General features: G+C 44.7%; 1 protein-coding gene across 1 annotated transcript in view; it reads left to right on the top strand.

Moving 5' to 3' along the window:
* LOC124619302 (tubulin beta chain-like) overlaps positions 1-26,429 on the top strand; it is a 90,578-nt gene that overhangs the window by 679 nt on the left and 63,470 nt on the right. The gene's annotated exons all lie outside the window — the stretch shown is intronic.

Here is a 26,429-nt window from a genome sequence, read left to right as displayed (position 1 = left end):
AGTTTTTAAAAATGAAACGTTTCCAAGACAGTAAAGGGAAACCTAAGGGTATTCCCCGGTGATGATACCGAGCGAGGTGGTGCAGTGGTTAGCACACTAGACTCTCGCTTGGGAGGACAACGATTGAAACCCGCGTCAGGCCATCCCGATTTAGGTTTTCTGTAATTTCACTAAATGGCTTCAGTTAAATGCCGGAATGGTTCCTTTGAAAAGGGCTCGGCCGACCTCCTTCTCTATCCCTCCACGATCCGATGGGACCGATGACGTCTTTGTTTGGTGCCCTTCCGCACATCAGCCAACCAACCTGTGTTGATTTGACAGACTGCTGTGTTATGACGTGTTATGTGAGAAGGTGAGACAACTCGATGTTAGGCATTCAACATTTTCAAACTACAAAATAAATAGTATGCTATCGGGCAATTATTATAACGTGTGCAGTTAGCTTGCTGAAGATACAGTATTCGAACTATCAGATACTACACTTCAGGTAAAGTTTACAGAATTACAAGTTTGCGTTAACAGAGCAGTCGTGCAATGTCATGATTTTGTGGGATTTGGCGCAGTGTTTCCTTGTATTTGGATGGAGGGATTGGGATAGGCGATATAGGATTATAAATGGTTTCCTGGCCTGCCTTACCTTGCTTAGGCTGTGATAGGATGATGTGAAAGGACAACTGTGCGTTTAGATCGGCTTAATGAACCGTAAAATGAAATATAAATCTAACCATTGAATATTAACTAAAAATACTGGATTACAATTTGGATAATTTGATGCCAAATATTAGCTTTATATCGACCAAATAGACATCTCCTGAAGTGGAAAACTAAAGAGCGCAGATCGTAAGGAAATCTGTATTAGCTGTATTTAACAGAACGGATAACCGACTTAGTATGCAATGGCCTGTGACCAACCATCTGAAGATATTCATCAAACCAAAACACGATAAAATAACTTGAAAATAATCGGGCGGTGAACTGCCATGAATTCTATTCTATTCAAATCTTGAGATTTTAATGCAAAAATCCACAGATAATTTTATAAACAAAAACTTGAAAAAAGCATTTCTCTTGTAATATCTGTGCAAGGAATGTTGGTGAACGACTGCAGAACCAAGAACAATGTTTGTTGAACACACTTTTAAGTCTTTCGAATATGAGAAGTATACAGTAAAATTAACTTCACAAGCGGAAATTAACGTGTACATACAGAGTATCTCGACTGGTATTCAAATTCCGTAGCATGTCGAACTTAACGGGAAACAGTGATTCAGTGTAACTGACACCTGGGAAACCATTTCTCAGGCCGATGAAACTTCGAATATTGGGCGTCCTACAATGCATGAAAATGTTGCTGTGAATGAAACAGAAGTAACCTTTCGGTTATTCTATTTAGTAAGTTCTAGAATGTCTACAAGGTTTTCAGACATTCGAAGTAAATCTGTGGTACGTCAATGGTACTAGACAGAGACCTTGAGTCTGCATGATAATTATCCCTATTCGTGAGAGCAGTTTCTCGTTCGGAATAAGTTGCGCTTCTCAAGACCTTGGAAGATGGCTCCGCTGCCGATGTTACGGGTGGGTACCTTGTCTTCGTTCTGGTGCAAAGCGCACAGTTGGCTGCGTGTAACCGTACTTCTTCGCTGTAGTGTTTCACAAAGAACTTTACATGGAGTACACATTTCTGACAATGATGTTTGTAAGTCGGAAGACGATGGCTACAAGCATGACGCATTACAGGTTTCATGTGTCTCGTTTTTATGCATCGTGTCAAACACTTGTTAAATATTTCATATAAACTGACGTGTACAAAGTAAGAATTGGCCGATCAGCATCATGGGTCATGCGATGCTGTTAGATTTTATTAGTACACAGCCTCGACACTCAGAAACGCCATGGCATTGTTAAACCTGTCTGTACAGCAAGTTTGGGAGAGTAGAAGCTGTAGCGGAGAACGTGGTACAGATTTTCTCTCGGCAAAGGCAAAGCAGTATGATGTGTGTAAGGATACTGTTCTTTGTGCAAATGAAACTCAGAAAGACTTATTTCCGTCCACATATTCGCTTTTTCTTGCGGGATATCTCCGCGAAAATGTCAGGTCTTTCTCCCCTATCTAAGCTTTCGGTTTTTTGCCGATTCCATGAAAATCGCCAATAGCTTCGTTGCCTGTGGTGGCTGAAGTGTGTAGATACCGCGGGCATGCTGAAAAGTAACATGAAAACTCATGAAGCTTTTTAAATAAGACAAACGTCATTAACATTCAAAATCTTTTATCTCATATCTGCAGGCCTCCGCCGCTACAGGGCTCCGAATTGTAGCGTGTAACATGGCGGTGTGTGAGGACAGCGTGCGAGTTTCTAACTCGACATTCGTCCACACAGATGAAGCACTTTTCTCCTTCAGCGTGACACCGCCAGAGCATATACGAGCAGCCGGCCGAAGTGGCCGTGCGGTTAAAAGGCGCTGCAGTCTGGAACCGCAAGACCGCTACGGTCGCAGGTTCGAATCCTGCCTCGGGCATGGATGTTTGTGAAGTCCTTAGGTTAGTTAGGTTTAACTAGTTCTAAGTTCTAGGGGACTAATGACCTCAGGAGTTGAGTCCCATAGTGCTCAGAGCCATTTGAACCATATACGAGCGCTAGACATCTGCAGCAATGCGACGCCTTGGGTTCAATGTCATCGGTCATCCTCCGTACAGCCCGGCTTGGCCCCATCCGAGTTTCATCTGTTTCCAAATCTTAAAGAACGCCTTAAAGGGATTCACTTCCAGATAAAGTGGTGTGTGCAGAGGTGAGGTTGTTGCTCCGTGTAAACAGTAAAACATTTTGCAGATACAGTGTCAAAAAGCAGGTTTCTCTTAGAGAGAAATGCGTTCGTCGCTAGGATGACTGTTGAGAAATAAGTATGTAGACATGAAGAATAAAGATGGAGAATGTTCATTACATTTGTTTCATGTAAGAAGCTTTAAGAATTTTCACTTTAAAGTTCGGAGGCACTTCGTTTTAGCACGGCATCTTGTATAAAATGGTCCACTTACTTCTTCCCTTTAAATTTCGCTATTTCTCTGCTCCACTTCAGATTGTCAAAATCACACGAAGCGGAGCGATTACGTGATAGTAGTTTATCGCAAGTGTGACCGAACAAAAGTAACATTGGTTGTAGTCGTATTTACGACAGACTTAATCAGTCGAGCCTTCAATTAATTTAGTCGTGATCAGGCTGTGTTGATATTTGCGATCACTTAAGTGCCGGGGTTTACGAAAAGATGTTTGTTGCTGGTATACAAGCGTCAGTATTCCCGGAACGAAGTGCATCGCGACGTTGAGCTGTGTGTGGAGTCGGTGCGGTCTTCCGCAGGGCCAAGGGCAGGAGATTCAGCTGCTTTGTGTACAGGCGGGCCCGATAAGCAGAGAGCAGCTGACGTAACGAGTCAACATTTGGTGCCGGGTGCCTGGACCCTCATACTACAGTTCATTATTTCTTTACCTAGAAAGACTCTATACCAAACCGTGTTGTGTAAACTTCTACCCACCTGTCAGCTGAAGGACACACCTTGCTAATGTGAAAGGCTTTTTGGACTTGCCCAATATTGGATTGCACTTTTCTGGATTCTTCCAGACTATGACATTTGGCTGATTTGAGAAAATCAGCCAATCAGTTGCAGGTATAAACGTTTATTAACAACCTTTGGCCATGGTTTCAACAATTGTAAAATTGTCTTCTTCAGAGGAACATGGACCTATTGAGGGAATTTTATTCACCATCTTAAAAAGAATTATCAGGGTGTAAAGGACGTACAAAACCACTGGATAAACCGAGCGAGGTGGCGCAGTGGTTAGCACACTGGACTCGCGTTCGGGAGGACGACGGTTCAGTCCCGCGTCCGGCCATCCTGATTTAGGTTTTCCGTTATTTCCTTAAATCGCTCCAGTCAAATGTTGGGATGGTTCTTTTGAAAGGACACGGCCGACTTCCTTCCCGAATCCGTTGAAACCGATGACCTCGCTGTCTGGTCTCCTCCCCCAAAACAACCCAAACTGGATAAAAGTGTAATAAACAAATTACTTACACTTATTGGCGGCGACAAATTAGAGCAAAGCGGCTCATTTTAAGTAAGATGGTCCATGTGATCATCAGTAAAACCAAATAAAATCCATTAAAATCATTCCCATTAAAGCTGGCTAAGCGTAAGTCTTCAGATTGAATTGTGTGCATGAAATAGGAAACATCGGTAGATGGCGTTCGTGCTCGAAAACATACGCGCATAACAGATAAATTGTAGATTATCAATGTCATGTTATATCGGAGAGGGACAGAAAAATTTTAGGTAGAAAAATGGAAGATGGGATATAGGAACATGGGGAATCGTTAAAAATAAATTCACTGTAAAAGGTGGACAAATAGGAGAGAAAATATTTAATAAGAAAAATAGGAATTAGACGAGAACGATTGACAAGTGGAGGCTACCAACGGACTGTAACTACCGAAACGAGTCAGAAGTACCGGCTTAAAATCTTGAAGTAACAGTCGATTCGCATGTTGCAGCTGGTCATTTAACATGTTACCTTCCCCATCGTGTGTCTGAAAATTTCCAGTTTTTCACATGTTTCATTTTCTCTTTAACCTCCTTACACAAAATTGCGGTTTCTCCTTAATCTTTTACAAGATTTATGGCTCTGAGCACTATGGGACTCAACTGCTGAGGTCATTAGTCCCCTAGAACTTAGAACTAGTTAAACCGAACTAACCTAAGGACATCACAAACATCCATGCCCGAGGCAGGACTCGAACCTGCGACCGTAGCGGTCTTGCGGTTCCAGACTGCAGCGCCTTTAACCGCACGGCCACTTCGGCCGGCCCAAGATTTATCATGTTTAAAATTTCCTCAGTAGCTTCATATACTTCGGAAGGAGACAATTTTCAACGGTGGAAACTCTGATCAAGGGTTGTTAATAAACCTTCACATCTGCAACTGGTTGGCTGATTTTCTCAAATCATCTATTTGTAATCACCGTTGTTGACAGTACTATGTTCAGAATTTTATGACATTTGTAGTATTACGTTCTGTGCTTCGAATGAAAATTGTAAAATATGACGGAGTTGACAACATTTGGAATCAGAGAGAAACAAGTAAACCGCTGGTATCGAGTTTTTCGTCCTAACAGTGAAATATTGTATGGATGCCCCCCCCCCCCCAAAAAAAAAAAAAAATGTTGTCGCAGCTACTTGTACGTGAAGGTATATGTAAATCACATTATTAGCTGGTTCTGAAAAAGCTTTAATTACATTAAATGGAATACTTTAGACATCATACAGAAAAGCCAACTAGAAGTTTTCTGCTGTGTGGTGACACAGCATTTAAATACATGGAGTTGTTACGTCGCTTGCAAAACCAAGACGAGCAGGCAACTTACTTCGGTTTCTCTTCCCGTTCGTTACTGCTGTGTTTATTCTACACGGTATTCAAACACCTGCTCGTTGAACGCAGTTACTAACTAAACTTGGAGCATTTGCAAACTGCAGCTGAAGTGATCCATATACACCTTACTATTTTGGTTCTATCTTTTTGACAGGCTGATTTGTTAAATTTGAGCTGCAGTGCAAAGATAATATTTCGTTCGGGAAAAGTTTTAGTTGCAAGGCGTGGTGTGTACAAAACAGTTCATTTTCCTTGCAAATTTCAATTTGAGATTGCCGGTTTTTTTCAGTACTCTACGAATTATGATTTGAAACATCAGTTCGAGAGTTTAATAGCTACTGCCTGACAGCTCAGCGATACAGTCTCCACGAAAGGTTTCAAATTAGCCATTTCAAAGCATGCGGTCTGAATGCCATGGATCGTTGTTACTGCTTTCCTGGCTCACTTCAGACGTCTAACGGTGCTGTTGCTGTTTGCTACAGGGGAAATTCTAGGCCGTTAAGCCGTTTACAGAAAGATTGGAGGGCAGTGTTGCTTTCACTCTCCGCGCGCAGACACTGTAGAATTTGTGTGAAGTTTGTGAGCAAGCACCTGGATTTTCTGCGCGTTGTTAAATGTACCAGTCAGGTTACAATGATGCATGTCTGAATGTAAACGAAAACAACTTTTTTTTTCTGAAGACGAAACGTGGCATCAGTAATATCACTAATTACTGTGCTGACCGTTTTTCCCGTTGCGTTCAGGTAGATATAGCAGCGGAATCAGCGGCTTGATATTGCCACAGTACTTTAGTTCACATGCTCATCGCCGGCTTGATATTGCCACAGTTCTTTAGTACACATGCTCGTCGCATTCGTCATCCTTGGTATCAGTTCCACGTTTTCCTGCTTTTGTAAAAAACATGAAAGATATTATCTTGATACGCTGAATTACTTCACCTTCCCGTTTCTAATAATTCGAAAGTAGATAAGAAAATAGATAAAAGTAGGGGAAACCAGCATGAAGAAGTCTGTAGTACATCAGAGCGCTGGGTTAATGTGCAGAAAAATATTCAGTGTTAACCAGAATTGTGATTAACGGTCTGTTGACACACATGGCGCAAACAGCTGCAGTTATTTGTTCGTTAGATTAAGCAAGCAGCTGGTATGCTGCAGACTACCAACGGCGCCAGATGTACAACTGTAATGACGATGAACTGGCCATGGATCTCTGAAACAGGGCTTCAGATATGCACGATAGGTTTGATTCGTGACAAGCATGATCGTCATAATTAACTTGCATTTTATTATTGGTCTCTTCAGACCACTTGAGAAAGTTTCTCGTGGAATGGACTACATTGCAATGGCTATGATGTCCTTCTTGGGAAATCTTTGGGTAAAACGTTCTTCGGAAACTTGGCGCATAAAACGTGGATAAAACTCAAATGTTTCAACGATAGTCTCTATCGCCGTCTGGGGGTTTCCTCGAAAGCACGAATTAAATTCGAAAAGATGCTGTTAAGTGCAGACATCAGTCATGAATGGATGCAGGTCGCTGGCAACTATACCGCGGTAATCGAGAGTGCATGGTCTCCTCTGTGACAGCAAGTGCCCATAACATAAACTACCTGCATTTGCTCTGTTGGATTCAACCGTGGCAGGTGAAGAGCTGTCGGACTAAGAGGGTTATAGGATTCATCTATACAGGGTCTTCCAGGAGGATTGGTCAATATTCAGAGATACGACAGAAACCACCATTCGAAGGGAAAAACTTCATATGGACATAGGCCAAACTCCGAATGGCTTGGCCGGCGTGGGTGGCCGAGCAGTTCTAGGCTCTACAGTCTGGAACCGCGCTCTCGCTACAATCGCAGGTTCGAATCCTGTCTCGGGCATGGATGTGTGTGATGTCCTTAAGTTAGATAGGTTTAGGTAGTTCTAAGTTCTAGGGGACTGGTGACCTCAGAATTGAAGTCCCACAGTGCTCAGAGCCATTTCAATGGAATGGCTTGGAACACATTTAATATACATTGTTTATTTTTGTTTCCTCCGCATATAAGAGGTTGAAGCCGACGAGTTAGGTTGGGCCAGAATAAAACGTCAGAGGTTGGCTGAGTAAGACACATACATACATACATACATACATACATACATACATACATGCATGCATGCATGCATGCCACTAGCCCAAAAAATATATACACATGTGTTCTATTACGAAAGCAAATCGGAATATTACTCATAGATAAATATCTAAACAATTTTATTCAAAACTAGGCATAATTAACTTTTCTATAAAAACATCTTTCTCCGTGGCATATTCCTATATTTTCTGAGCCACAAATCGTACGATTAGTCGTTCTTAACTTTACTGTTTTTGTGCTGATCTCACCTACATCCCACAATGCCAGCACCCAGCACTGACCTATTTCGGTGCAGTCTAACAATAACGCTCTATCGTCTTACTCTGAACTCGTTTTCCCCACGACAACAACAACAAAACTAAAGTTACTTCCGTTGTTTTGTGTAGCAGACGAGCCAGTCGATGATTTGGGGGTGGACATCATTAAAAAAAGAGGCGTTGGTCGTTGCTGCGGTATCTTCTCACGAAATTTTAATCGCAAACTTTCTCCTCCAAATGCGAAAATATCTTATTGACGCCGACCTACTTAGGGAGAATGATCATCATATCACAATACGGAAAATCGTACTCACGCGGAAAGTACAGGTTTTTTTTCTGTGCTCTGTTCGAGAGTGGAATAACAGAATTACAGTGAAGGTGGTTCGATAAAACCTGTGCCCAGGCACCCAAGCGTGATTTGCAGAATAGCCGTGTAGATGTAGATTTTAAATTGCAAGCATTGTGAACCCATGCATCTTACATGTCTCAGCGACAAAATTTGTTTCGCTGGTGGAGATTTCTAGCTCGCCACTTTCACTGCCGCACCTATTATTTCCCGATTAACTAAGTTCTGAAGCAGATGTAACTTTGGTCCATTTAAATAAAACTATTTTACTCACAAACTCGAGGCGACCTGACATCCCACATCATGGAACGCAGGCGCGCTAGAAATCCGAGAAATTTGAGTACAGTGCGGAGTGAAATGAGAGAGAGAGAGAGAGAGAGAGAGAGAGAGAGAGAGAGAGAGATTCTGTTCCTTGAAGTTCTCAGTTCTGTCCTCCACCATCACCACTGTAAGCGCTTGATGGCCTCCGCTTGCAACTGAAGTGCCACACAGTGTAAATGAATTGAGACAAAAGTGGGGCAATGAACTCTGGGAGTTGGGGAGCCGATTATCGATTCGGCGGCCAGACGGTGTCTGGCAAGTTTGCAGGGAGACAGAATGGTGCAGCAGTCTGGACCCGCCAGCGGAGGTCAGGCAGATAAAAAAAGTCTGTCAGGCAGCAGGTCAGCACGTCTCGCCACCGCAGAACCCGTTCCGCAGTACCCTAGGCGGAGCAGAGCTGACTGGTCTGGGTTCGTGTTGCAGGTGGGGGACGCTGCGAGTACAGTACTGCTCACTGGAACAAGAGCACACGGAGTAGTCCGCTAAATTACAGGCCCATATCACTAAAGTCGATTTGCAGTAGGATTTTGGAACATAAGCTGTGTTCGCACATTATGAATTACCTCGAAGAAACGATTTATTGACAAAGAGCCAACACGGATTCAGAAAGTATCGCTCTCGTGAAACACGGGCAGCTTTTTGTTCTCACGACGTAATGAGTGCTATCGACAGGAGATACAAAACAGTCAATATTTTCAGATTTCCATAAGTATTTTGACAACGTTGCTCTCAAGCGACTTTTAATCAAATTGCGTTCCTGCGAAGTGTAGTCTCAATTGCGTGATTGGATTCGTGGTTTCCTGTCAGAAAGGCTGCAGTTCGTAGTAATTGACAGTCACGAGCAAAACAGTCTTGTAGAACCCCTGGTGTTCCTAATCTACATAAACAGATTTAGGAGGTAATCTCAACAGCCCTCTTACTAAGAACCTCTTGAGTGAAGTCGCAAAACGCCAATGGTGTTTACGGCATCAGACACCCTACATGCTGTCTCCGATGCAACCACAATATTGACTGTTAACGGCAGCAACGGGCGGGATGGAGATATCCAATGATGAGTACATAATGAGGTTAAGGAGGCTAGTTGAATTCTTAGTAGACTAGTATCTCGCAACAGTGCTACAATGCTAGTGGCGTTTATAGAAAGCAGAGCAATGGCAACGATAAACAAAAAAACAAAAGTGTGTGAAATATTATGGGACTGAAATCAGTCCCCAAGCTTACACACTACTTAACCTAACTTATCCTAACGTCAAACACACACACCCATGCCCGAGGGAGGACTCGAACCTCCGCCGGGACCAGCCGCACAGTCCGTGACTGCAGCGCCTTAGGCTGCTCGGCGAGCAACGCTAGACAAACCAAACCTTTCATCATATCTAAAACAGCTGGCGAAGTTGACACGTCGTAAGAAAGGAATCCAAGGAATTTTGCAGAGTGAGAATGAAGTGGCAGATAAAATATTAGCGTTTCTGTGGAAGACGAGCCAGTGCAATGTGTGGTGTCCTATATGCTAGACTGTGCGGACAACGTACATGAGTGCAATGATGATACGTGCTTAACAAGTGATACTGAAACAGGTGTCGAGCCTTGTAGTTCTTCAGACATTCTCATGGTCAGCCAGCCATGGTAATCAGCTGTCTTGTTTCGATCTCTTCATGTTTCTTGCGTCTCTGCGTGGTTTTGTTGTCTGATTTTGTCCATTTTAGTGTTAGTTGCCCTTCTGTCATTCTTGTGGTTTTCTTTAGCTGTTTTTGTATGTCTCGATTATTTTACTCCCATCCTTGCGAAATTATTTTAATCGGAACGAGGGACCGATGACCTACCGTTTGGCCCCTCCCCATCTTTTAAACCAACCAACCAGGAAGCCACAAATCCCGTCTCCAGTGAAACGCAATAAAGGACAATTGTTCAAGAAGCGGGCACTAAACATAATTACGTACATGGATGATCGTCGGCAGCATAGTAATAAAGAAGTTGTAAACTGATTTGGAATAAGTCCACAGCAATATAACCGTGTATTGCAGAGGAAGAACTACGGATATTAAAGAGATGACAAGGCGCTCCTGCTACAAGAACTGGTGTTTGCGCATTTCAAGGATGCTCGATACAATTCATAGGATGTGCATGACAGTGACCTACGCTACGCACATCAAATTGCGCGTGACATAGGTTACAGTGATTCCAGGGGAAGCGTTGAAAGGTTGCATAACTTCAAACAGTGCTACAGAGTTGGAAGACATAACGAAATGTCTAACGAAGCGTCAAGCATCACTAGATTGTTATAAAAGATAATTCAAATTAGGCTACTAAATATAAAATGAATTTTCTTGCTACGCGGCAATACACATCGAATTACACGAGGAATAGCCCCGGATTGTTGAAGAGGTTCAGCTACTGAGGAATCTTAGTCGGAACTCGCGTGGATTCTTCCACAAAGTCCGCCCTCTAGCAGGAGAATAATGAAAGTTCACAAGCAACACTTGGTTTCCAAGGGAGAGCAACGCAGTGTGGCGTTCTTCTACCACTATGATTTCTCTTTGACCTATCCTAAAACCTTATTACGTCGCTTTTTTAGTTGTTTATTCAGTACAAATTTTGTTGTTGAACTAACTCTCCGATGAGCTAGACCTGAAACTTCCAACTTAGCGCAGAACTTGATGATAATGCAGAATTAACCCACTTTCGTGTCTGTTGTGTGGTGTAGGGTACTTTATGTAAGACTACGATTTCCCCTTTTTTTCTGTTGCACTTGCGAATGTTTGTGGTAAGAACGGTTGCTGGTGAGTTCCCGTGTAAGGTCGAAACTCTCGAATTTTTGTCTTAGATGTTTCGCGGGATTACTGTAGTTGGAAGCTACGTATTGAGTGAGATGAAGAGAAACATAAGTATCATTCACATGTCTCTGTTGTAATCTTATCAAAATGTTGGAAATCGATTCAAAAATTTCACACACGAGACTAAGAAGCAGAAAATAATTATTTGAATAAAATTTCTGTTTAGTTTTTAAAATTGACTAAGAAGTATAAAATTTCTCCTAGCCCATACAGATTACTAACCCCTTACAGACAGTCCTCAAAATTTGAGTTTTTAAATTTGAAATAGCTATGGAAATGCTTGGAGAACTTCGAACGGAAAACGTGAGACACGTTGATGTATAAATGGGTCACCACCTTACTGGTGTCTAACTGATGTGCCCCGCATTACCCGTTTTAAATTGCTATTAAAAATTCACAAGAAAAAATTTTCAGTGTTATCTGTACAGGGTTAGGAATCTGTATGGGGCTGAGAAAAATTATTTTATACTTTTTAGACTGCTTTAAAAGCTTATATTAAAAACTTCTTTATTTAAATAATTATATATAGGATTACTGACAGCTATTGTTCCCCTCAGAAATTGTTGCCATGTGCTGGGAGACTTGCGAATGCCTATTTGCCCTCCAGAAGTTTGGGAACATAATCGCAAAAGATGTGCAACATAAAATTAGGCAGTCACTCTTTCTGCTGAACATTCACTATTGCGAAGTTATTCCACAAGGTACGAGTAATGAATCACGACAGCTTGAACTAATCAGGAACTGGTATGTTACATCTGAAACATCTGTTTGACTGTGTCATTGCTTCAGACTCCCAGTTAGGATGGTCAAACAAGTTGAGACCAAGCACTGTGTCAATTTTGTTGGGTCCTCAGTGTACATGCACTCCTGTACCTCATACTGGATACCTAGGATCGTAGCTGTGCCTGTGCACAAAACAAAACCATTAGCAAACTCCTCAGTTGTTGCTATCCATCCCTAGAAAAGCTATCCTACAGTGGACACACTACTTTAATGTCCTACGTTTAAGAAAAGCTGAAACAGTTCTCAGTCTCACCAAGTTTTCTCGGAAAGATTCTGCATTTAGCTGGTCTCTCTGTATGACAGAAAAGCAAATGGTTCCATCTTTTAATAAGTATTTTCTCCTTTCGATTCTGTCACACACTATTTTCTCCCCTCATTATTAGTATTGTGTGGCGTTTGCTTTCTCTCTCCCACTACATTATTCAAATTTCTGCTAGTCACTTGAATTCATTTAGCTGCCAGCAATGTATCTTCGTTTTACTTTCCACAAACATAAATTAGTTGCGTTCTGTTAACATTTCCACTGTTTGATATTTCTGAGTGTCTGAATTCATATTCTATATAAGCCTTCATGTAACATGTTTCTCATGAGTACAAAGTAAAATACATAGAATTCTTGTTTAAAGAGTGGGGCTGATGAACTTAAAATTATCAGTATCTGTTACATTTATAAAATCTGTAATACATGTGAAGCAGTGTGTATGTATGTGTGTGTGTCTCAGACCTCTGTATCAATTGCAAATGAATATGACTCAAAAACAGCAGGCTTCAAGAGTATCAGAAATGTGGAATTTATAGCCTCCTGGCTCCAATAGGAGTGGAAATATGGGCAAAAATGTGTTCTTGGAGGCCTTACACTATAGGCCTGTTGTGTGGCAACAGTAATGGCCACATATCAGAGGCAAGGAAAGTTTTCTGGTCCCTGACATGTAGGCTGCCCTGCATAACAGGTTTGTCTTGAGAGTAGTATTGTCCTGGTTTATGGAACTCTATTGCAGAGGTGGCATGTGCTGATGAGCATGACTGCAGACAGGTTGAGATGGATAGAGGAGGAGACGGACAGAATGAGTGGGAGAAGGAATTTGACAGAGGGAAGGAGATGGATATTCGTGAGGCAGGTGGAAGGTGTTGAGGGGTGGTGAATGGGTAGAAAAGGAAGAAGGGAGGTGGAAAGAGAGAGGGGGAGAAGAATATGGTCAGAAGAGGATGGAAGAAACGGCTAGAAAGAGAGAGGAAGAGATGAAGAGAGGTGGGAGGGCGAGGTGGCCAGACAGAGAGAGGAAGAGGCAGACTCTGAGGGGGAGGAGGTGTGTTTCAATATGAGCCGAATGCATTTGGGGGAGCTCTGCTATCTATATGTATTTCCATTTGAAGCACAACAGGGCTTTGCCTGTCTGACTTCTAGCATGGCTAATGTGTGATTTAGGTTAGCTTTTATTCATTTGTCGAGGTGATTGATTGTATGTATGTCTGTATCTGTTATTCCCTAAATTATCTGGTTATTGTGGATATCGGTCTATTATTCGAAGCGCTGGGGTACTCTGGCGTAGCTGGTGAATTAGTTGGTGGGCTGAAATTGAAGTCCTTTCATAGAAAGTTACTGACTTTCTTTTAATGTGTGTGAGGATGGATGGTTCATCTAATAATTCTTTGATATGTGTGTTGGGTGTATATCTATCGGATTCTGCTATTGTACGGAGGATGCGGTTTTGGAGAGTTTGAGTTTATGCAGATGGGTGTCTGCCGCCATTGGCCAAACTTCCGAACCATATAATATAGTGGGGAGGATAACAGCTCGGGGGCGAAAGTGCGGGGAAAAGGCTAGTAAATAGTCAGATGAGAAAGGGAATACAGCCGTGATTTAATAACTAACGTGAATAACTTCAACGTCTCGACAACGCGATAAGTGCGTCCCCTTTGTTAGCGCCTCGAAATACGCGATACAAGAGGTTTTAGCTACAGCTGTAGGATGCAGGAGAAAGCGGTAATGACTGTTCTGAGAACGATCGCAGCGGCTATCAGATTTGCATATCACGACGCTGCAGCCAAATCTCGTCCGGCCCGTCCTGCTTACTTTTTCTTTCCTTTTATGTCGAAGTTTCTCTGTGAGCCGTGCTCCAGAACCAGCGAAATTATTCAGACTGAACGCTGCGATATCGCTCCGTCGCTGCGACTCTAGGTGGCCACGTTCTGAGCTGCCTCGTCAGTCAGGTTTATCTTGCCGTGACTTCAGGACTGTACGGTAGATTCACTCATACCGTTTCCTCTATCGCGCTCAAATACACTATTAAAGCAATGGAGAAGTTTTAGATTTCCTTTTGTGATTTTAATTTGCAGCAGGAGACGACGATTGTTACAGCTTTCAGGAGGTCATAAAATATATACCTTAATCCAGTATTATCTCTTTTTAAGCATGAGGTGGTAATATTCCTCGACTCCTCGTGCCTTACTCAGTTTTCATTTACACTATGTGATCAAAAGTATCCGGACACCTGGCTGAAAATAACTTAAGTTCGTGGCGCCCTCCAGCGGTAATGCTGGAATTCAATAAGGCATTGGCCTGCCCTTAGCCTTAATGACAGCTTCCACTCTCGCAGGCATATGTTCAATCAGGTGCTGGAAGGTCTCTTGGGAACGGCAGTCCATTCTTCACGGAGTGCTGCACACAGGAGAGGTGTCGGTCGGTGAGGCCTGGCACGAAGTAGACGTTCCAAAACATTCCAAAGGTGTTCTGCAGGATTCAGGTTAGGACTCTGTGCAGGCGAGTCCATTATAGGGATGTTGTCGTATAACATCTCTGCACAGACCGTGCATTATAAACAGGTGCTCGATCGCGTTGAAAGAAGCAATCGCTATCCCCGAATTGCTCCTCAACAATGGGAAGCAAGAAGGTGCTTAAGACATCAATGTGGGCCTGTGCTGTGATAGTGTCACGCAAAACATGGGGTGCAAGCCCCGTACATGAAAAACACCACCACACCGTAACACCACCGCCTCTGAATTTTACTGTTGACACTACACACGCTGGCAGATGACGCTCACTGGGCATTCGCCATACCCACACCCTGCCATCGGATCGCCAATTGTGTACCGTCGTGTCAACCTGTTCGTCACTCCACACAACGTTTTTTCACTGTTCAATCGCCCAATGTTTACGCTCCTTACGCCAAGCGAGGCGTCGTTTGGCATTTTCCGGCGTGATGTGTGGCTTATGAGCATCTGCTTGACCATGAAATCCGTTTTCACACCTCCCACCTGTCATAATACTTCCAGTGGGTCCTGATGCTGTTTGGAATTCTTGTGTGATGGTCTGGATAGATGTCTGCCTATTACACATAAATACCATCTTGAACTGTCGGCGGTGTCTTGTCAGTCAACAGACGAGGTCGGCCTGTACGATATTGTCCTGTACGTGTTTCTTCACGTTTCCACTTAACTATCACATCGGAAGCAGTGGACCTAGGGATGTTCAGGAGCGTGAAAATCTCGCGTACAGACTTACGACGTAAGTGACACCCAATCACTTGACCACGTTCGAAGTCAGAGTTCCGCGGAGCTCCCTATTCTGCTCTCACGATGTCTAATGACTACTGAGGTCGCTGACGTGGAGTACTTGGCAGTAGGTTGCAGCACAATGCACCTAATATGAAAAACGTATGTTTTTGGTGGTCTGGATCATTTTTATCACAGTGTACATGACTACTCTCAATTCAAACAAAAGTTCTGTTTGTCGAAACACTTTCACACTATTTCTCTACAGCTCCACTCTCAAACAGCGCTCGAGGAAAACGAACACTTAAACCTTCCCGTGCGAAAACTAGCGTCTTATATTATTACAATGTTCATTTCATTCTTAGTAGGTGGATATCAACAAAATCTCTCATTCGGAGGAGAACGTTGGAGAGCGAAATTTCGCCGCAACGAAAACTACCTCTTTTAATGATTGCCACCCCAACTAGCGTATCACATTAATCACTATCATACTGCACAGTAGTCCCCTGCAGAGGACGAACAAGTGTAGGTAGTATCTACATCAGATACGTTGCAAGTTCAAGGTGTTCTACCAACAAAACGCGGTCTTTGGAATACTTTCCCGACAACATTATCTGTGTGATCGTTTTCATTATATACAACGTTCTCTTAAATGTTTATGGGTCGTAATTTCCTTAAAGGCCTATGGAATGCTGAGTTTCCGTCAGTAACTGCTACTGCCTAACTGGTCAAATTTAGTACAAATCAGGTATACGAAATACTGCTGTCTTAACTACACGACGCGGCATAAATTTTTATTATGAGGTGTTCCTAAAATACAAAAATGAACAAAGAAGTTGCTGTTGGTTCTAAAGGCGATTTTCATGTGGTAGTCTGACTACTGGTGGTTTGGAAAAACTCATTTTGTATAACTTCATTCGAATGGATGCTATGCAGCGTATTTAAAGCTCGTGGGATTCACTCTTGATTTACACGAGATGATTCGTAGTTGCGAATACGAACAATCAGCTGTAAAAGAGAATGACAACGAAAATACTTCGCAGGCACTGCAATCTCTTATTCATCACCTGATTCCAGGCAGCGACTTCCAATTAAAATGTCCTCCCTTGTACCGTAATTACATAATGTGTGTAAGAGTACAGGTTGTGACGCACCAACGACGATATGGGTGACTTTGTGTCTGGCCGTGCGTCATGAACGGATGGCCAAACAGGTTAACACGACTGGTCGCGTAAAGCGGGAAATCCAGGTTCGAGTCCACGTACGGCACAAATTTTCATTGTCATTCCCCTTATACAGCTGATGTTTCTTCGTTTTCGCAGCTGCGAATATATTTCATGGATTTCGTAATGGCTGTAGTCGCCGCAGTCCCGGTTCCTTCGGACATGCATGCATTTCCGAAGGAACACAGGCGCTGAAATATTGTATTCTTGAGTTTTAGTAGTGTATATGAAGATAGTAACCGTTCTCGAAAGAACAGATACCACTGATGACCATGCAGCTTCTCTAGAATAAATAAATGAAACCCTCAGTTGCCGACAGGTGTTCTTGATATACCTCGATGGGAACAGCTGAAAACGTGTGCCCCGACCGGGATTCGAACCCGGAATCTCCTGCTTATATGGCAGACGCGCTATCCATCTGAAGCACCGAGGACACAGATGAATAGCGCGACTGCAGGGACTTATCCCTTGCACGCTTCGCGTGAGACGCACATTCCCAACTGTCCACAATCTACATTCGTAATGTATCCATCAACAACACCTGTCGGCAGCTGAGGGTTTCAATTATCATTTATTTTAGTAGTGTGTTTGTGATCCTCACCATGTCGTATTAAAGACAACGAAGCAGTTCAGGTGCGGTCGATCGGTAAGAGTCGATAATTAAGGTAATTACAGAATGTTCGTCAGCTTAGATGGAAATCCTTAGAGGAAATGTCCACTTTTATTGCAAACTCTGTTCATGTTAAGATAACCAGCATTTGTGACATCGTAGAACGACTCTGTTTCCAACAACTCTCACGTAATGACTATGACGATACAATAAGGGAGAAGGTAAACTTCCTGGCAAATTAAAAATACGCTCAGAACCGGGACGCGAAATTGATACCTTTGCCTTCACGGTCAAGTGCTCTACAAAGTGTACTGTCCATGCTGGGATAGTCGGTAGAGTGATTGGTCACGGAAGGCAAATGGCCCAGGTTCGAATCACGATCCTGCATACAGTTTTAATATGCCAGAAAGTTCCAGATAAGATGCAGAGTTAAGATACACTTTCGTAAACAGATTATTTCGTACAGTTTTGTTTGTTCCGACTCTCTTAGTGCACTACAAGTGCTTCACCAAATGTATCCGGTAGACCCGCTGATTCAGCTCATCCATGACTGCTTACAGCGGCTCCAACACCGTGGCGAGGAGGTGATCTTTTGCTGGGTACCTGTCCATGTTGGGATACAGGGTAACGACGTGGCTGATCAAGCTGCCAAGGAAGCATGTTGGGATGGTGCTGTCCACCAATGTCCCATCCCGTTGGATGCCATTATCTCATTTTCTGACAGATGCATCATGCGTCAGTGGGAGACTGAATGGTTGCAGGTGTCGGACAACAAACTGTGGTCACTCAACCCAAACACAAAAGCTTGGCGGACTTCGTGTCAGCCTCGCCACTGGAAGGAGGTTTTTCTTACCAGACTGCGCATCGGGCATAGCCCTTTCACACATAGCTTCCTCCTCCGGAGGGAGGATCCACCTTTCCGTGAAGTTTGTGGCGTGCCGCTTTCAGTTCAGCATATTGTGGCTACGTGTGTCCTGTAGACTGATAATAGGGCAGCCCTCGGTCTCGCTGGAGATCTGCCCACCGTCCTCGCCGATACCGATACCAGTGTGAACAGTGGTGAAATTTTGTGAACTATCAGGCCTGAACTGGTGGGGAATTTCAGCAGACTTTAGTACGTTATAAACCGCTCTGCATGTGGGGACATCCTTCGTCCCCCCCATGAGATTTCCTGTTGATTTTTCGTCAGGGCGCTGATGGCCGCGATGTCGAGCGCCCCCTCAATCCAACTCATCATATTTCGTACAGAGGAATATGGGCTATTATTTTCCGTCATTCCATTTACTCGTAGAACAGGAAATTAAGTTGAACAGTGTTCCCTCTGCTATGCACCGTACAGTGGCTTGCAAAGTATTAGGTTGGTGCAAAAGTTCGTAGCGGTTTTGCATAACTGTAATAAACACAACATACACACGTAACAGACCTCAGTAATAAAAATATATTCTCGTTCACTGTTTACAAATGTCTGCCAACCCTGCGATAACTCCTCGATTCTGCGACTGTAGATATCACGTGGTTTTGAGGCGAAGAACTCGAGCCATGCCCGGAACACATTTTCATCCGGAAAGGAAGTTCCTTGAAAATTTAGATGCAGAATGGAAAAGGCTGCAAGATGAGATGAACAAGGTGGGTGCGGAATGACTTCCCAACCCAACTCTTGTACAGTGCTTTTGTCAGACTGGCAGATTGCGTTACCGTGGAGTAGAATCACATCACGCAGTCTTCCTGGTCGTTGTTCTAGGTCTGCGTCTGCGACGTCTCAGTTGACAAAAACGTCAGCAGTGATAGCTGCACCTAGGGGAAGCAGTTCGTTGTGCACCACACAATCACTCCGTTCTTTCCCTTATGTTAGCATGAAAACACCATTTCTTGTCATCAATCACGTTACAGGTCAGTTGATAACGAGCAAACAGAAATGCACAACGTGATCTTGCTTGCAGCATTCTGTGCCCAAATACCGGATTTTTCAGCTTCCCCGTTGTATCCAAATGTCCCACGATGGTGAAATGACAGTTAATAACATTTGCCTGTTATCGAGAACACCGACGTGAATCATTGTGGATTAATGCGTGTAAACTGTCGCCATGAAACTCCGAAACTCTTCCTGAACGTGGGGAGTCACTATTGTCAAAACGTTTGTCCTTAAAACGAGAAAACCATACTCTTGCCTTGATCTGTCCAATGGCATTACCTCCAGACACGACGCAAACGTTTCTGGCTGCCTCTGCTGCTGTCTTCCCTCTACTGAAATCAAACGGAAGTGAACTGTGAATTTACTTTCAAAATATTTTCTTAAAGAATTTACTTTATTTACTAGCGATTCACCAAGAACATTAACACACGATGTGAGCGTGGATGTAGTTGCCAAGGAGTAACTGATGGAAACAAATTAAATTTCAACCAACGGAAATTTTATTCATAAAAGCCTTTTCAAAAAGAGATTTAAAATTTATAAGCAGTAAAGCACCCTCGAAATATCAAGTTACTATTATTCAGAGGCAGAATAATTTTTTTTACGGTAGGATCCTTCGGGCTGAGAAGCTTCCGCTTGCTTTCAACACGGCCGTAGTCACGACCGCTCACAACGACCTCTGAAAGACTACGCTGGTGCAAATCTGCAACACACCAGATTACTTTAAACTAAAAATTTTAACAACTCACACAAACACATTAACTATGCACCCCGTAAGAGGGATGGAAATAGTACAAACACTCACACTAAGAACTTATTTTCAACCAAAAGTGCAATTTGTTTTTAAAGGGCTCTTACGGTGGAAGGGTTGCAACTTTATAAAAATGACTTTAAATAAAACCCATGAAATTCAGACTTACATAAAGTGTAAAACATGCTCTACATTACACATATACCGCCTCGCAAGATGATAGTCAAGATAAAAACATATTTCATGAATTCGGCCCTTATCTTAATTCTATAAATTCGTTAACTCCGAATCCGACAAACATGACAGAGGCAGCAATTAACGTATGGCAGACCGACAGACACCCTGACTGCCCGACACTGAGCCGGCTGACCAACTGACTAGACTCACTCACAATCTGACCCCCTGCCGAGCTGATAGCGCCTATTAAACGCGCGTGAACAGGCAACTTTCTCCCATTCTCACCAGAGCACCAAAGCAGCGATTGCCACTACGGCGCCACCGCCAGAAACGGAGGGCGACTGCTTCACACTAAGCGCTGCGGCGAGCTCTTCAAAACAGCAAATTTTTTTACCACGGCTCAAGAAGAATATGTCGGAAATGTTCCAAAGTCTCGACTTGGCACTTCATTTTCTAGCGTCCACAGCTCCGCTCACCGTCTCCAAACGGCAACGTAATATGTAAACTCAAAGTGACGGTGAACTACGAATAAAAAAATGACAATCGATAAATAAACCAGTAGTAACCGAAATACCAACATACAAAACAAAATTCTATGAACCGAAGCACCAATCTAATACGTATGTATATGAAGAAATGAACTTCAGGTTCGTCATCAGTCTTTGTTTAATCGAGCTGATACGAATTTAGATCGTTTACAGTCGATTGGCATATACATACGACGTAGTGCAATGAAACTTTCTCTCATTCGATGAATGATGAAAAGGTACAAGCAAGAAGGTGGTAACCGGGGTCAAAGTTACCTCTCATTTTATCGCTGTAGGCGATACCGTGTTGAGTGCACCTGCAGCAGAAGCTTGTGAAAAACTGTATCGTGGAAGATCTCTTTGTAGTGTAGCCTCCCGGAAACAGTGCCCAACCGCATTCTGCGAAGCGGTGACGATTGAATTGCAGTCGCTGAGTTGCGCAAGTTCCCTCGCTATCGAGTTTCTCGCGAACCAAGAGAATTAGCACTCGGCTGCTTTGCGGTTTTTGCACAGAGGGGGGGGGGGGGGGATGTCGAGCAGAAGTGGTAAGTTCAAGTGTTCCGTTATCTCGTATCTCACGGACGAAGCAGTTAAGCTGATGTAACTATCGAACTGACATTTAGCACTGACAGTCATAACATTAACGAGCTTTTCGTTCCGCGTTTAACGTCGGTCACGCTGCAGAATACAGCAGGGAATTTATTACCTACAGAAGTGTCTATTCCCTTAAGAGATACTTGGCGCACTATTTCAGTTTCCCCCATCTGCGTGTTCAGAAAGGCTGTATCAAGCCCGACGGAGCGGCATCTGTAATTGGATGGCACTGAGCGGTTGAGATAATTCTCCTCTGTCAGCACAGATGGCTTTATTACAGCGAGTTATTGCGCCACTCCTTCTTTCTACGGTCTTTCTTGAGGCGATGAACGCGGAGAATTTCGTTTGTGTAGGGGAGTGATAGTGAATATTGCCCCTCCCCCCCCCCCCTCCTTTCCCAGGGGGCTCGCCACTCTTTGGCGGGATCGTGCTTGCTACTATGGGGCACCAGCCTTTGCAGCACCTTTTCCCTTCCTTGCTGCATGTCTGTCCTATTGCTATTCTTTTTCCCCTCCCTTGGTGAACATGTCTTCTTTCTGTATTCTGTCGCTGTCGCAGAAATGTGTTGATGCAGTTTCTGACCCTTGAAATCCCACTCTCGTTTACAGAATGGCACTCTGATTTTGGAGACGGCTTCTGATTCTCAAACACAACTGCTTGCTGCCTCTCTACTCCACAGCTATCCTGTTCGTGTTGAGGCACATAGAACTTCGAATTGTTCCTGTGGTATAATTTACTCCAGGCTGCTTGATGGTCTAACCGAGGCTGCAATACAATCTTACCTCTCTGATCAGGAAGGCATTGTTGTCCATCGTGTAATGAAAAACGTCTATTCCTCCTTGGTGCCCACCCGCACTCTTCCCCTCAACTTTGATAGGGTGATGCTGCTGTCAAAGATCAAACCAGGCTATGAAATTAGCACAGTCCGGCCGTACATTCCGAATCCAATGCGCTGCTACCAGTGTCATCGTTTCAACCACACTCGAACATGTTGTCGACACCCAGCCCAATGTGTAACCTGTGGCAGGGATGCAGTCGAGGGCGAATGTCCATCTATGTCTCCCCACTGTATGAAATGCAATGGCGGCCATGCTGCCGCCTCCCGGGATTGTCCCGTGTATCTAGATGAGCGGGCCGTTCAAGAGACTTGGGTAAAGGAAAAAGTGCCTTACCCAGTAGCTCGCAAGTTACTGGGTAGTTGCAAACCTTGTGTTCCCCCGTCTGGCACCTATAGTTCTGTTCTTGTTGCCTCTCGCTCCATGAAGGACTTGGCCACGTAGACATGCTACCTCAAATTCGGCTCTGAGGTTCTGAGGTTACGAAATCGTCCCCAGTGTCAAAGTAGTACCGCTGTCCCCCCCCTCCCCCCACACTGTGCAACAAATCGTCAAACTCTCGCCTCGAGTAGCGAAGACACCCAATACACAACCAGCAGGCAGGAAAGACAGGAGTAGTACTCTCGTAAAGATTTCCTACGTCCCTCCAGCCAAACTGCACCCAAGTCTGCCTCTAACCACAAGGGCTCGAAGAAGTCCACCAGAGACAAGCGGTCTTCTCCTATCTCGAAGATCCTGCTCGACGGTGTCGCCACGTGGTCTCTTAGCCTGGCCGGCCTATGTCTCGCTGGCGCGCACCATCAACTGTTTTTCAGTGTTTGACTCCACAGGCCGACCGCACAAGCACGCTGATGCTTCTGTGGACCCCATGGAGCAGGATCCTCCTGCTTCCGTGGCCTGTTGTAGCGCCTCTACACCAGCTGTCCCTCGGCGGCCGCCGAGTTGACACCCCTACATCCCTTCCTCCTCATTACTGTCCTCCAGTGGATCGTTCGATGTCTTCGGTCCCACAAAGAGAATTTACGGCTGCTTTTATCACCGCAGCATCCCCTTGTAATCTGCCTTCAGGAAACGAAATTGTGCCCTCACGACGGCTTTGAGCTTTCACATTACTGACTCGTTTTGACCTTTCCCCTGACGTTGGCATTCCATCCCATGGGGCTCATGCTGCTCATACGGGATGACATTCATAGTCAACCCATCTCTCTGACAACCTGTCTTCAAGTTGCAGCAGTTCGCCTTTTCCTCCCCTACCTGACTTTTTCCCTCTGTACCATTTATGTCCCTCTGTCATTTGCTGTAACCAAGACAGACATCCTACAGCTTATTGGGCAGCTAACAACCTCCCCCCCCCCCCCCCTCCCCGTTTTTGCTACTCGGTGACTTTAATGCGCATCATCTTCTTTGGGGTTCTCTCAGGACCTGTCAGAGGCCCTCTTGGCTGACCACCTTAACTAACTTAACCTCTTCTGCCTTAACACTGGAGCACCCATTTCCCTTTCAGACACCTCGCACACCTGTTCCCATTTGGACCTGTCCTTTTGCACTGCCAGGCTTGACCATTGTTTTATGTGATCCGTCCTTCCTGACACCTACTCGAGCGACCATTTCCCGTGTGTTCTGCGTCTGCTGACTCCTACCCCATCTGCATGCACGCGCAAATGGCAGCTTACTAAGGCTGACTGGGAGCTTTACTCCTCCCAGGCGACCTTCGAAGAACAAGATTTCATTAGGTGAACCATCTCACTAACGTTATCCTTACTGCTGCAGAACGTTCCATTCCTCGCAATTCCTCGTTACCACGTCGTGTCCCAATCCCTTGACTTAAGCATGCTGCGACGCAATTCGCGTTCGGAGTCCTGCTCTCCGCGTTTTTAACCACCACCCTATGCTGGAAAACTGCATTCGCTATAAACAGATGTGTGCAGCAAAAGAGCTAGCTGGATTTCATTCTCTAGTTCTTTTAAAAGTTCCACACCTTCCTCAGTCGTGTGGGCCAACCCCCGACGGCTCTTTGGAACAAAGATCCATTCCCCAATTTCCGGCCTGACAGTAGCTGACTATGTCATCGTGGACTCTATTGCTATCTCCAACACCTTGGGCCGCCATTTCGAGCTCTTCCCACTATCACTCTGCTTTCATCCATCGAAAACGAGTGGAGGCGGCTCGGGCGATATCTTTCTCTTCTCAGAATCGTGAGTGCTACAATGCCGCCTTTACTATGAACGATCTAAATCATGTTTTAAATTCATCCCGATCCTCCGCCCCAGGGCCAGACGCTATCAACATTCAAGTGTTGCAGCGCCTTTCTATTGCGGGCAAGCACTTTCTGCTTAACACGTACAACCGCATCTGGGCAGAGGGCAGATTTCCTGTACGCTGGCGTGAAGCCATCATACCCATACCTAATCCCGGTAAGGACAAAAACCTTCCTTATAGCTACTGCCGCCGTCCGGAGTGGCCGAGCGGTTCTAGGCGCTTCAGTCTGGAACTGCGCGACCACTACGTCGCAGGTTCGAATCCTGCTTCGGGCATGGATGTTTGTGTGATGTCCTTCGATTAGTTATGTTTAAGTAGTTCTAAGTTCTAGGGGACTGCTGACCTCAGAAGTTAAGTCCCATAGTGCTCAGAGCCATTTGAACCATTTAGCTACTGCCCCATTTCTCACCAACTGTGTTTGTAAGGTGATGGAACGTATGATTCATGCCTGGCTGGTGTGGTGGCTAGTCTCGCCATTTACTATGCACAGTGTGGATTTAGAGCTCGGCGTTATGCAGTTGACCATCTCGTTACTTTGTCCACACATGTCATGAATGGTTTTCTGCGGAAATCCCAGACTGTGGCCGTGTTTTTCGGTTTGGAGAAGGCCTCTGATACCTGCTGGAGAACTAGTATCCTCCGTACTATTTACATGTTGGGCTTCCAGAGTTTTCAAGGTGCATGTGGGTTCTGCCTTGTCGGACACCTTTATCCAAGAAAATGGTGTGCCTCAGGGTTCCGTCCTGAGCGTCGTCTTTGCTATCGCCATTAACCCTATAATGGCCTGTCCCCCCACCGGGCATCTCCGGCTCCCTTTTGTTGATTTTGCCATCTATTGCAGTTCTTCACGGACCTGTCTCACTGAGTGGCGTCTTCAGCGCTGTCTTGATCGTCTTAACGCCTAGAGCATCGACAATGGCTTTCGATTTTCCCCAGACAAAACCGCTTTCTGGAGGCGCAAATGTTTTCTCACTATGTTTACATATTGGGCCTGTTGCCCTTCCGTTCGTTGACACTGCTAACTTCCTGGGACTCCTGCTCAATAGGAAACACTCTTCGTCCTCCCATGTATCTTGCTTGGCTGCGCTGCTCGTGGTCTCTCAATGTCCTGCGTGTCCTCAATGGTACTTCCTGGGGTGCCGATCGAACCACCCTCCTCAGTTTGTACTGGTCCCTTGTCCGTTCGAAACGCGACTATAGGTGCTTTGCTTACGCATCTGCTCATCCATCCCTCTTACGCCATCTCAACACTATCCGCCGTCATGGAATCTGTTCGGCCATGGGAGCCTTTTATACCAGCCCGGTTGAGAGTCTGTATGCTGAAGCTGCTGAACTACCACTGGCCTACCGTCGTGATTTTCTCCTCAGCAGGTATGCATGCCGTTTGTCTGTCACACCTGGCCACCCGTGTTATGCCTCCTTTGATGATTCCTTTGATCGTCGGTATGGGTCTCGTCCCTCTTCTGTTACCTCCTGGAATCCCCTTTCGCCACTTGCTACAGCAGCTTAATTTCACACTACCCGCAATCTTCACAGTGGGCGTGAACCCTTCACCACCTTGCTTCGTGAAGCGCCCCATGTTAACCTTGGCCTACATTCGCTTCCTAAGGACACTAATCCAGGCTCGGTGTATAGCCTTCAGTTTCACTACCTTCGCATGGAACTTAGCGATAGTACCTTTGTATACACTGTTGGCTGTCGGACTGACCGTAGAGTCTGGTGTGCCTTCATTGGCACCCGTATCTTTCAATATCAGCTTCCGGCACATTCCTTACTATTTATAGCCGATCTTTTCGCCTTTTATCAGGCCACGGAGTACATCTGGTGACACAGCCTTCCCAATTGTGTCCTCTGCCCAGACTCACTCAGCGCCCTCAAGTCTCTGTGCGCTGTACACTGCTCATCCCTTAATGCAGTGGGTCCAGGAAAACTGTCTCTTGCTCTCTCTTGGTGGAGCCAAGGTCATGTT

Source organism: Schistocerca americana, chromosome 6 (genome assembly GCF_021461395.2).
Source record: "Schistocerca americana isolate TAMUIC-IGC-003095 chromosome 6, iqSchAmer2.1, whole genome shotgun sequence".
NCBI lineage: Eukaryota > Metazoa > Arthropoda > Insecta > Orthoptera > Acrididae > Schistocerca > Schistocerca americana.
The sequence above is the reverse complement of the archived record's forward strand: the minus strand, read 5'-3'. Positions and strand labels throughout refer to the sequence as shown.